The sequence below is a fragment of the Tasmannia lanceolata genome, unplaced genomic scaffold, assembly GCF_043159265.1.
Source record: "Tasmannia lanceolata isolate RefF3 unplaced genomic scaffold, GAP_Taslan_0.1 ptg000012l, whole genome shotgun sequence".
Taxonomy (NCBI): Eukaryota; Viridiplantae; Streptophyta; class Magnoliopsida; order Canellales; family Winteraceae; genus Tasmannia; species Tasmannia lanceolata.
Genome location: NW_027518689.1, coordinates 28,582,623 through 28,595,369, shown reverse-complemented (window position 1 = coordinate 28,595,369; position 12,747 = coordinate 28,582,623). Strand labels below are relative to the sequence as shown.

At 40.5% G+C, this 12,747-nt stretch overlaps 1 pseudogene; it reads left to right on the top strand.

Moving 5' to 3' along the window:
* Nucleotides 1–360: 360 nt before the first annotated feature.
* On the top strand, nucleotides 361–2,980 carry LOC143888699 (uncharacterized; annotated as a pseudogene).
* Nucleotides 2,981–12,747: the final 9,767 nt, after the last annotated feature.

The window sequence follows — 12,747 nt, the reverse complement described above, 5'->3', positions numbered from 1 at the left end:
TAATGGACAATTCTGCAAGAGGTTGGCAGTACATTTTGGTAGGTGAAAAGTAAGAGGGAGAAAAATCTACTCTAACGTGTTCTTTTTGCCATGAGGAGTATTTGGGTAAAAGGTCACGTAAGAAAAAGGTGTTTCGACCTCCGTTCACAAGCTTTCAAAATGGTGTCACCCATCCACTTTTTTAGCATTTTTGTGTCACCGATCGACAATTTTTCCTTTTTCCAGAAAAAAAAAGAAGTTATATGCGATTTGATAATGGGACGAGTCAGCACTCCTCTCTCTGTGTGTGCGCGCGCGTGTGGGTTTAGGGTTTATTACAAAAAAGATAGACCTTCGTCTTCACAGTTCAGATAACAATTAATGGGGATGGGAGCTGCCTCTGCTGCTGCTTTTTCCTCCTCATTCACAAAATCTGCAAGGAGGAGTTTTGGTGCTCTGATTCATCAAAAGGGTATGCTTTCTCCACCATCACCTCCTCTTTCTACTCTATCTGATTCTGAGATTTTACACAATGAGAAATCAAAATCGGAAATCTGGAGCCCAACCCAGTTCGCAACTTTCGTGGAGAAGCAGTGTAAATCAAGGTCTGGTATTAGTTTGAAGGATGCATTGGGTTTCTTTGATCGTTTGGTTGCCACCAAACCCTTCCCATCGATTTTGACTTTTAATCACTTGCTGGGGGCTCTTGCCAGAATGAAACATTATTCTGCTGTTGTTTCTCTGTGTGGAAAGATGAATTCGCTAGGAATGGATCCTGATATTTACATACTGAACATTTTAATTAATTCTTATTGCTGTATGAATAGAGTAGACTTGGGTTTCGCTTCTCTTGGTAGCATCCTGAAATCCGGTCATGAACCAAATGCTGTCACATTCGGCACTCTGGTGGGCAGTCTTTGCAAGATGGGAGATACTGGTTCGGCAATTAGGTTGCTAAGAGAAATGGAGAAGGGAAGATATAAGCCTGACAACTTTGTGTATAGCCCAATCATTGATAGTCTCTGCAAAGAGAGACTGATTAAAGAGGCCCTGAATCACTTTTCAGAAATGCTTTGTAAGGGCATCTCACCAGATGTTTTCACATATACTTCCTTGATTCATGGCCTTTGTAAACAAAGAATGGTCACACAAGCACATGGACTATTTCAAGTGATGATTCAAAGAGGTGAGAAGCCTAACATTGTCACATACAGCACATTGATGGATGGATACTGTTTGGTGGGCCAAGTGGACGAGGCAATGACCCTCTTTTCAGAAATGATTTGTAAGGGCATTTCTCCGGATGTTATCACTTATAATTCCTTGATTCATGGCCTCTACAATTCAGACAAGTGGGAAGAAGCTGTGGGGTTGTTCAATGAAATGGTGGATCGAGACATTTCTCCAGATGTGATAACCTTCAACATACTTGTGAATGCTATTTGCAAACAAGGAATGATAACAAAAGCACATGGACTATTGGAAGTGATGATTCAGAGAGGTGAGAAGCCTAACATTGTCACTTACAACACATTGATGGATGGATACTGTTTGGTGGGCCAAGTGGACGAGGCAATGACTCTCTTTTCAGAAATGATTAGTAAGGGCATTTCTCCGAATGTTATCACTTATAGTTCCTTGATTCATGGGCTCTGCAATTCAGACAAGTGGGAAGAAGCCGTGGGGTTGTTCAATGAAATGGTGGATCGAGATATTTCTCCAGATGTGATAGCCTTCAGCATACTTGTGAATGCTATTTGCAAACAAGGAATGATAACAAAAGCACATGGACTATTGGAATTGATGATTCAAAGAGGTGAGAAGCCTGACATTGTCACATATAGCACATTGATGGATGGATACTGTTTGGTGGGCCAAGTGGACGAAGCAATGTCCCTCTTTTCAGAAATGATTTGTAAGGGCATTTCTCCAGATGTTATCACTTATAGTTCCCTGATTCATGGCCTCTGCAATTCAAACAGATGGGAAGAAGCCGTGGGGTTGTTCAATGAAATGGTGGATCGAGATGTTTCTCCAGATGTGATAACTTTCAACATACTTGTGAATGCTATTTGCAAACAAGGAATGGTCACAAAAGCACATGGACTATTGGAAGTGATGATTCAGAGATGTGAGAACCCCAACATTATCACATACAATACATTGATGGATGGATACTGCTTGATAGGCCAAATTGACATGGCACTGAACCTCTTTGATTTCATGGTGAATAGCGGTCATGAGCCTAGTGTTGTTACCTACTTAGTGTTGGTCAATGGCTATTGCAAGAAGTTTAGGGTTGATGAGGCTCTGCGGCTCCTTGGAGAAATGCTTCGCAAGGGATTGACACCCAATATAGCTATTTACAACACTCTTATAGATGGATTGTGCCAGGTGTCTCTTCAATGATATGCAAAGTCATGGTCAAAGCCCTAATATCGTCACATACATCGTACTTTTGGATGGTCTGTGCAAAAACCAGTGTCTTGATGAGGCGATGGAGCTTTTTCACGGCATGGAAAGCAGAGGAGTTGATCCTGATACCCAAATTTTGAACATCCTTATTGACGGAATGTGTAGATCTGGTAAAATTAAAGATGCAACAGATCTTTTTAATGCCATTCCAGCTAAAGGTTTGTTGCTTGATGTTAGGACATATAACAATATGATTAATGGTCTTTGTAAAGAGGGGATGTTGCAGGAAGCTAATGTACTGTTTTTGCAAATGGAAGAAAAGGGTCACTCGCCAGATGACTTCACGTTTAATATCATAGTTCGTGGGCTTCTTCGTAAAAATGAAACCCTTAAGGCAGTGCAGCTTCTCGGTGAAATGGTTAGGAGAGGCTTTGCAGCACATGACTGCACTTTATCTATGTTATTGGGTTTGATCAAGTCAGGTGGCCAAGATCATGAAATTCTAGAATTGATTCGTAAGTTCATGCCAACAGGCAAAGGGAAAGGCGTTGTGTTGAATGAAGAGCCAATTGTAACCCCATTTTAAGCTATTATGGTGAAGCATCCAGTACTGGAATTCAAGAAGAATCATCTTGGATCCACTTGAATTCTCTGGAGCCTGCAACAAATTGCATGTTACCTCATATTTGGCATTAATGTGCTTGTATGCATTTCAACTCTTTCCTAAACTACTTAGGCCCAATCTTTTGAAGTGAGGATTACCATTTACCATAAATTTAGTGTTACAAAGCTAATTGTGTAAAATCCTATGTACATCAGCCTCGGACTTCAAGATGGATGTTGTACCCGCATCCAAGTGTTCCTTTTCCAACTGTAGAATCCATATCTTAGGCAAACTTCTGCTACATCCATGCCATGCCTTCAATACATTTTCATTGTCAGTGATATATGCTATATTTACTTTTCTAGATTTCATGTTTTTGAAGCAAAAAATGCTTTTTTGAACAGAACTTATTTCCTTCAATTGAACTTCAAATTTTGAAGTGTTGCTGAAAATTCAAATTCATCAACCACCCATACAATCCACCTAGGGTCCCCATACCCTTCAAATCATACAAATTTAGATTTACCAGACCTGGCTTTTAAAAAAAAAAACTATTTACTTGACAAATAAATTACCATTTACTGCAACATACACGACATGCATTGCACGAGTCAAGAAGCCAACGAGAAGATAACCACAAACCTTTACTGGTGATACTTATGGTTAAATGCCATTGCCTGTCAATAGATCAGGTCTTTTATCTATTCCTCTGTCAATGCATGCTGCTCAAAGTCAAAGCTAAAGGGTGTCAAGCAGATTGGCTCGTCACTAATATCATGTAGAGAGACTGGTAGGGAAGTATTGGGCTTCTTCGGCAGTAATTCTTTGCCTAGGATCAAATGTTGATACCTTCTCAACAAGAACAATAGCTACAGGTGAACATTTGGAAACATCTCAATAAATGATTGTTGAGCACGGCGAGGAAATTGCCAAATGTATCTTCTTGCTTTTTCATTCAAGAAACCCAAATCAGTCTTCATCGGCATGTCAATATGCTCCATTAGTAATTACAACTGATGCACATGATCTCTCCTAGGAAATAAAGGCTTCTGAACCATCAACTCCATGAAAATACAGCCCACAAACCATATATCAAATGCTGAGGTATACTCTGACGAGTTAAGCAACATCTCTGAGCTCAATACCATCTAGTAACAACATACTCTGTCATGAAATCCAATTTAGAGGTACTACGAGAAAGTCCAAAATCACAGTTCTTCGAATCACAATTTGTATTCAGGAGGAGGTTGCTTGGCTTTAAGTCCCTGTGAAGAACATTTGCAGAATGTATATATTTCAATCCTCAGAGGATCTGATACTGGAAATATTGACAGTGCTACTCTGATAAAACTTGGTTGGAGCAAATTATTTGATGAAGGTCAGTATCATTGGCTCATAGCATTGTCACCATCATTAAATGTCTCCTGATGAGACAGTGGTATTATATCTCTGATCGCCACAGTGTTTCCATGATCCATATGCCGAAGAGCTTGAAGATGTTGTACTGCATGAATGACCTTAATAGCTGAGAGTTGCCAGAATACGTCAATGCTGAGCGGTGGCAACACCGACTGCAACAGCTTTGGAAGCGGTACAAGAATAAAATTTACAGAAGCTATGGAGGGAGAGGTAACTCATTTTTCTCGGCAGAGAAAATGCAGATACGAAACTCTCTCTTCCCTTGAAGCAGAAAATGCTTGTTTAATATTTGTAATGGGTGTGTGCATTATGTAAGTACAATTTTGCAGTACCACGAAGAAAATGACATTTGGTTCTATTCCCTGTTGAGCATTGCTAGCCTCATCCTCATAATAAATCCTTCACCTTCTCTTTGTAGAAAATCTAATATAGGCTAGTTGATTGGAGAAGTTGATAACCATTGCCCAAAAGACATGTATTGCTATGGATGGCACAAACTTATGTTGGATGTAATTTTTTCTCAGATATTGGTGGTGCTTCTGTACACATGGAAGTGTTTGTATGTAGGATTTAATATGGAGTTGCAGAAGAGGTCGGTATTTAATATTTTTAGTGCGAACAATTGCATTTTATTAAAAGGATCGACAAAGAATATGAAGACTACAACCAAAGAACTGTTGAAAAATTGAGGGTACTGTTGTTGATAGAAAACAGAAACTTGTTGCTTCAAGGCGTGATATCACTTTCCTTAAGACAAGATTCGCCCCCACAAGTAGTGGGCAAAGGGGATCCGCGAATTGCCTCCAAGATACAATGAAGCCTAGTAGGGAAGCCCTACTAATGTTTGATGACGCGTAGCACTAGCGGAATCAAACCCGAAATGCCCTTCCGAAATTTCAAGCCTTAGAGAAATTTCTAGATAATGTTTCTGCAGAAAAACAATATCTAGAACAGTAAACAAAAGAAACACAGTATGTAGAAATACTTGGGGATTTTGTAGGAGTGTAGAAGAGAGTGTAAAGTCTGTCAGAATTTCCAATTCGTTTTTCTATATGAAATGACCGAATTCTGCACATTTTGTAGACCACCTGGTGTCTTTTCAGTGTGAAAATCACCTCTACAGGGCACCTTTCCAGAATGTTTGAAATATGACCGTTAGATCGCACCCATTGATATTGAACGGTCCTGATCGATCCTAGATGTGACTGTTGGTTTGAGTAAAACCTCTCTCCAACCCAGTCATCGTTAGATCAACCATCTATGGTGTGGATCGCACCCCCTTGGCACTTGACCATTGGGGGAAGGGACACAACCCATTTGATCACACCCTTTGACCGTTGGAGTTATGGGCCCGTTGGGCCGACCGTTAGGCCCGAACCGAAGCCCAACCCAACCGGTCGGCTTGATGGGCCTATGAACCATTTGGCCCACACCCATCCAACCGGTCCACCTTCATCTTGATCCAACGGTGCAGATCAAATCTGGAAAAAATAAAGGCTCCAATCGCTAGACTCAATTATGATATTGACATCTATGAAATCATTAGGTTCTATAACTAAGAACCTATAGGCCTTACTGTGACTAGCATATCCCAAAAAGATACACTCAATACCCTTTTCACCTAATTTTCTTAACTTAGGTTTAGGGACTTTAACTATAGATCTACAACCCCAAACTTTAAGGTAACTTAAGTTTAGTTTTCTTTTCTTCCACAATTCATAAGGGGTTATATTAGATTTCTTACTAGGTACCCTATTCAAAATGTGACAAGCCGTAAGTAAGGCTTCACCCCAAAAACTCTTATTTAAACCAGAATTAGCAAGCATAGCATTAATCATTTCAGTAAGTGTCCTATTCTTCCTTTCTACTACATCATTTTGTTGTGGTGTATAAGGGGCAGAAGTTTCATGGACTATGCCTACTGATTCACAGAAATGAGGAAAGTGATATTCACCACCTCTATCTGATCTGAGACATTTAATGCTTGTTATACATTGGTTTTCGACTTCAGTTTTATAAATCTTAAATTTTTCTAAAACCTTATCTTTATGACTAAGTAGATAAACATAACAGTACTTAGAATAATCATCAATAAATGTAACAAAGTACTTTTTACCTCCCTTTGTGGGAACACTATGTATGTCACATACATCACTATGAATTAAATCTAACAAGTTAGAAGTTCTATCTACTTTAGGAAATGACTTAGTGATTATCTTGGTTTGCATGCATGTTTTACATCTATCTACTAAATCATTTTCATATTTAGGAATTAAGGTTAACTTAACCATATCATTCATTTTCCTAGTATTTACATGTCCTAAACGATTATGCCATAAAGATAAAGAAGAATCCAAAACATAAGCAAAGACATTCACTTTATTGATATTAAGTTTGAACATCCCTTCATACATATATCCCTTCCCAACAAAAGTACCCCCCTTAGAAAGAATGAACTTGTCAGATTCAAATACAAGTTTGAAGCCATTCTTGTTGAGAATGCTTCCAGACACTAAGTTCTTTCTAACTTCTGGTACATGGTAGACATCGGTTAGAGTGAGTCGCTTGCCGGATGTGAACTCAAGTTCCACCTTGCCCTTCCCTTTGACTTCTGCTGTCGACGAATTTCCCATGCATAACACGCTTCCATCTTCAACTATTTCATAAGTTGAAAACAGGTTCCTGTCTTTACAGACATGCATCGTCGCACCAGAGTCAATCCACCAATCATTGCCATCTTCAAGCATATTTGCCTCTGAAATCATGGCGATAAACTTTTCTTTGTCTGTTGGTGCACCCGACTTCTTATCCTTAAGAAGTCGGCACTCACTCTTGTAATGACCTGGTTTGCCACAGTTGAAACAAGCACCCTTTCTTTTCTTATTCTTATTAGTCTTCTTTTCAGGGTGTTTGTTTCTCTTCCAATTGCCTTTTCCTTGTTGGTTCGAATTCTTGACATTTTCCACCAAATGGATCTTAGAGGATACAGTTTCATTTTCTTTCTTGTCTCTGATTCTTGACTCTTCCTCAATCCTGAGGCATTGAGCCAAGTCTTCAATAGACATTTCCTCTTTCTTGTGTTTTAGACTTTTTCTAAAGTCTTTCCAAGTTGGTGGAAGTTTGTCAATAATTGAAGGGACAATGAAGGAATCATCAAGAAGGATGCCTTGCAAATGAATTTGACTAATTACATGTTGTATTTCATGTAATTGATCAATAACAGACTTATCATCTACCATTTAAAAATTTAAAAATTGACTCACGGTGAATTTCTTGCTACTGGCATCTTCCGCCAAGTATTTGGCTTCAAGTGCATTCCAGATTTCACTTGCTGATCCCATGCCTTGATATATGTCAAATAGTGTATCTGACATAGCGTTTAGGATGTGCCATTTGCAAATGTAGTCATCCTGTTCCCACTTCATCCTTGCACGAGCCTCCGCCAAAGTTTCATTTTCATTTGCTGACGGCTTTAGAGTAGTGAGAACCCGGACCACTTTGAGTGATGTCAAAATGAAGTGCAACTTCTTCTGCCAGCGCTTGAAATTTCCTTTGTCGAAACGTTCGAGTTTGACAAAGTCTTGGGTCATTTGACGAACCGAATAAAGTGCCATTGAAACAATAGTAGAAAATCTTGTCTTAAGATTGTTGAAAAATTGAGGGTACTGTTGTTGATAGAAAACAGAAACTTGTTGCTTCAAGGCGTGATATCACTTTTTTTAAGACAAGATTCGCCCCCACTAGTAGTGTGCAAAGGGGATCCGCGAATGGCCTCCAAGATACAATGAAGCCTAGTAGGGAAGCCCTACTAATGTTTGATGACGCGTAGCACTAGCGGAATCAAACCCGAAATGCCCTTCCGAAATTTCAAGCCTTAGAGAAATTTCTAGATAATGTTTCTGCAGAAAAACAGTATCTAGAACAGTAAACAAAAGAAACACAGTATGTAGAAATACTTGGGGATTTTGTAGGAGTGTAGAAGAGAGTGTAAAGTCTGTCAGAATTTCCAATTCGTTTTTCTATATGAAATGACCGAATTTTGCACATTTTGTAGACCACCTGGTGTCTTTTCAGTGTGAAAAACACCTCTACAGGGCACCTTTCCAGAATGTTTGAAATATGACCGTTAGATCGCACCCATTGATATTGAACGGTCCTGATCGATCCTAGATGTGACTGTTGGTTTGAGTAAAACCTCTCTCCAACCCAGTCATCGTTAGATCAACCATCTATGGTGTGGATCGCACCCCCTTGGCACTTGACCGTTGGGGGAAGGGACACAACCCATTTGATCACACCCTTTGACCGTTGGAGTTATGGGCCCGTTGGGCCGACCGTTAGGCCCGAACCGAAGCCCAACGCAACCGGTCGGCTTGATGGGCCTACGAACCATTTGGCCCACACCCATCCAACCGGTCCACCTTCATCTTAATCTAAAGTGCAGATCAAATCTAAAGTGAATGTCTTTGCTTATGTTTTGGATTATTCTTTATCTTTATGGCATCATCGTTTAGGACATGTAAATACTAGGAAAGACATTCACTTTAGAGTGTCTGGGAAGAGATCCTAAAGGGACTTTTAGGGACTCTCTAGAAAGATATTCTAATGGGATTTTCTCTCGTGAGAAAGGTTTTCTCACTTTAGGGAGTCTCTGAGAAGAGATCCTAAAGGGACCTATCTGGAAAGAGATTCTAAAGGGATTTTCTTTCATCTTCCTTTTGGGGAATATTCATCTTTATCATCTTTCTCCTAGAGGAGAAAGGTCTCCCTTTAGGGAGTCTCTGAGAAGAGATAAATGATCCTTTAGAGATTCTCTCGAAAGAGATTCTAAAGAGATTTTATTTCGTCTTCCTTTTTTGGGTGTTAGAAATGAGCTTAGGCTTAGAGAGAGAAGAAGGGTGAATAGGATGGAGAGTCTCTACTGGGGAGTTCCTCATGTAATGTATATATAGGCCCAAATAGGGCATCATGTGTACAATGACTATAATACCTCGAAGTCTACAAGTAATTACTAAACTACCCTAATACATGTTATTAAACACTCCCCCTTAAGCTGGAGTGTATATACTATGGAACTTCAGCTTGCTACAAAAGAGATTACAACAACAAAAAAGGTACAACAAAAAGAGACCATACAATAAAAGTACAATAAGCTCATACACACAGCTTGGTAACACTCCTCAAGCCGGCGGTGAATACATAATGAAAATCATCACAAAAGATAAAGGCCACCATGAGAGTGCGGTTGTCGAGATCAGTGGCCACAAAAAAGGAACAGCTCCCCCCTGAAGTTGTACTACGTCGAGAGTAGTCACAACCAGGTCTCCTCCTGAATGAGAACTCGGCAAATAAGTCCAGAACTATGAAGGATCGAACCGTGCACTTCGGCAAGGGAATAACAACGATCTATCGAGCAAAAAAGGCACACCAAAGGTGCGTACATGAGTAACGGCAAAGCATGACGAGCAGAACACTAGCTAAGTTGCTCCATGCCAATAGAAGAGAACCACTGATGGAGAAACCATCGGAGACAAGGTCGACGGGAAAATCATCGCCTGAAGATAAGAAGAAGAGAAGAAGAGGATAACCAACCAACGATGGGAAAACCATCGTCTGATAACAAGTTCGACGGTATGAACATCTTCGCCTGAAAATAGGAAGAAAAGGAAGGAGAAGATAACCAACTAACGATGGGGACACCATTGTCTGGAGATAAGGTCGACGGCATGAACATCGTCGCTAGAAAAGGAGCCGACCAATGATGGGGACTCCATCGTCTAGAAAAAGAGAGGTCGACGGGAAAAGACCGTTGCCTGTAAGAAAGCAGACCAACGATGGATATGGAAGTCATCGCCCGGAAAAGAGAGATAAGGCATAAAGCCGGAGACTAATCCGTAAAACTACGCCAAGAGAAGACAACAAGACTAAATGGGTAGATCACCGAACAAGAACATAAGGGAATCACAACAACACTCCTCCTAGGGCGAGACTACATGAGCTCGGAGATGAAAAGGCAAGGAAAGACATAAAGAAGGCAACACCAAGACAACACTCCCTCAAGAAAAGACAAATAAAAGGACAAAATCAAGAAAAAGAACAACACTCCCCTAAACAAAAGGTACAAAAAACTACATGAGAACACTCCCCTCAAGTTGAAGGCATCTGTTGAAGGCCAGATGCCTTCAACTTGCCATGAAACGAAGTCAAACAAAGCACCACACCTCTCTCAGACATTTCATCGAACACTTAATAGGCACCTTGGACAAGAACACAAAGGAATGGAGAAAGACAAGGCACCACACCTCTCTCGAACATTTCATCGAACACTTGGTGTGCGCCTTAATAACAACCCAAAAGAAGAGAAAATAAAAAGATTTAAGAGGTAGTTTGGGTGTATTGGGAGCCATTTGGCTTCCCCAAATGGGATGGTGGTGAGAAAGTATGGTCCAAAATGGGGATTTGGTATTGTGAGTTGAGAGTGGGAGTTTTGAGTGGAGAGCTAAAGAGGCCGAAAAACAAAAAATATAGAAAAAAGAAAATAAAGGGTTTTTTAGTTGAAGTTGTTACTGTGATTTACGGCGAGAGAGAGAGAGAGAGATTTGCCGTAAATAGAAAGAGAGAGTATACGAGAGGGAGAGAGATTTTAGGAGGTCACGATAAACCCAAAGTAATAGAGAGAGAGAGAGAGAGTAAACATCACAGGGAGAGATTTTAGGGAAGATGTGGTCTCGTCAAAGAAGGAAAACACGAGAGAGATAGACGCATGATAGAGATTTGAGAGAGAGATAGCCGAGAGAGAGTGGAGAGAAAATAGGGATTTGCTAGTGTTGTCGTAAATAGAAAACAGAGAAAGAGGTGTGCACATAAAAGAGAGGGAGATAAATCAGGGAGAAAAACAAGGGATGAGAGATTTTAGGGTGGAGAAAATACCGAGAGATTTGAGGGTTTATGGATTGCGACAAACCCAAAAAGAAACATAAATAAAAAATGAGAAGAGAGAGACGGAATGGCGTGGAAGGAGGATAGACTCTTCTTCTTTCTTCTTTCCCATGGATCTTTGCTTTGATACCATGTTAGAAATGAGATTCGGGTTAGAGAGAGAAGAAGAGGAGTGAAGAGGATGGAGAGTCTCCACTGGGGAGCTCCTCATTTAAATGATGTATATATAGGCCCAAATAGGGCATCATGTGTACAAGGACTACAATACCCCTAAGTCTACAAGTAATGACTAAACTATCCTACTACATGTTATTCAACATTGGGGAACCTTCATCTTTACCATCTTTCTCCTGGAGGAGAAAGGTCTTCTCCCTTTAGGGAGTCTCTGAGAAGAGATCCTAAAGGGACCTTTAGAAAGTCTCTGGAAGAGATTCTAAAGGGATTTTCTTCATCATTCTCATGAAAGAGAAATGGGTAGGAGAGTAGCCTAGGAAGATACAAGGAGGGAAGCCTATTAGCCAAGAAATAAGCGGTAAGCACGGCATCGCTCCAATAGGCTTTAGGGACCCGCATTTGAAAGAGAAGTGTATGGGTCATATCAAGCAAATACCTATGTTTCCTCTCGGCAACACCATTTTGCTGAGAGGTGTAGGCACACGATGACTGATGGACAATACCATGAGTGGATAAGAAATCATGAAAGCCATTAGAGGCAAAGAAGTAGTCCCGAGCATTGTCGATGCGCAAGCATTAAAGACGACAATTGTATTGGGTTATCTTGGATGGAAGTTATGAAAAGCTTAGGTCTCACCTCCTTCTTCTTTAGCTTCCTATCACGGAGCAGGGTAATGAGGGTTGTCTGCTCCTTCATCCGTGTATCGATCCTCGCGGTCCACTTCAATAGGCGTGGACGCGCATCTGGAACTGAAGGTTCCCACAGGGTAGTATGCTTGAATAGCCACACCTGGAATGAAGACGTACGAAATTTTCACCGAAATGTTATAATTTCAACCGAAATAGCAGAAATTTCAACCAAAATCGCTGGAATTGACATCGAAATTTTAGACATTTCGGTCGAAATTAAAAAAATAAACGAAATCAAAAACATATTTTTACATGATTTCGGTCGAAATTTTGGCCCAAAACGGTAGTGGCCGAAACCAAAATTTAAAACCTTGCCAAGAAGGGACTGAGCCTGGGAGGGATCCCGACATCAGAATTTACTAGCTCACATGGACTCAAGACGCGACTAACGACCCGGGATAGGAAGGACACACGATGGTGTTTTCGGAGCTGAAAGAGTTGAAAGAGTTGAAGAGGGCCAGAAACAACATAGGAGTGCTGAAGTCACTGAAGGAAGGGATGGCCGAGAAGGCAATGCCACCGATAGA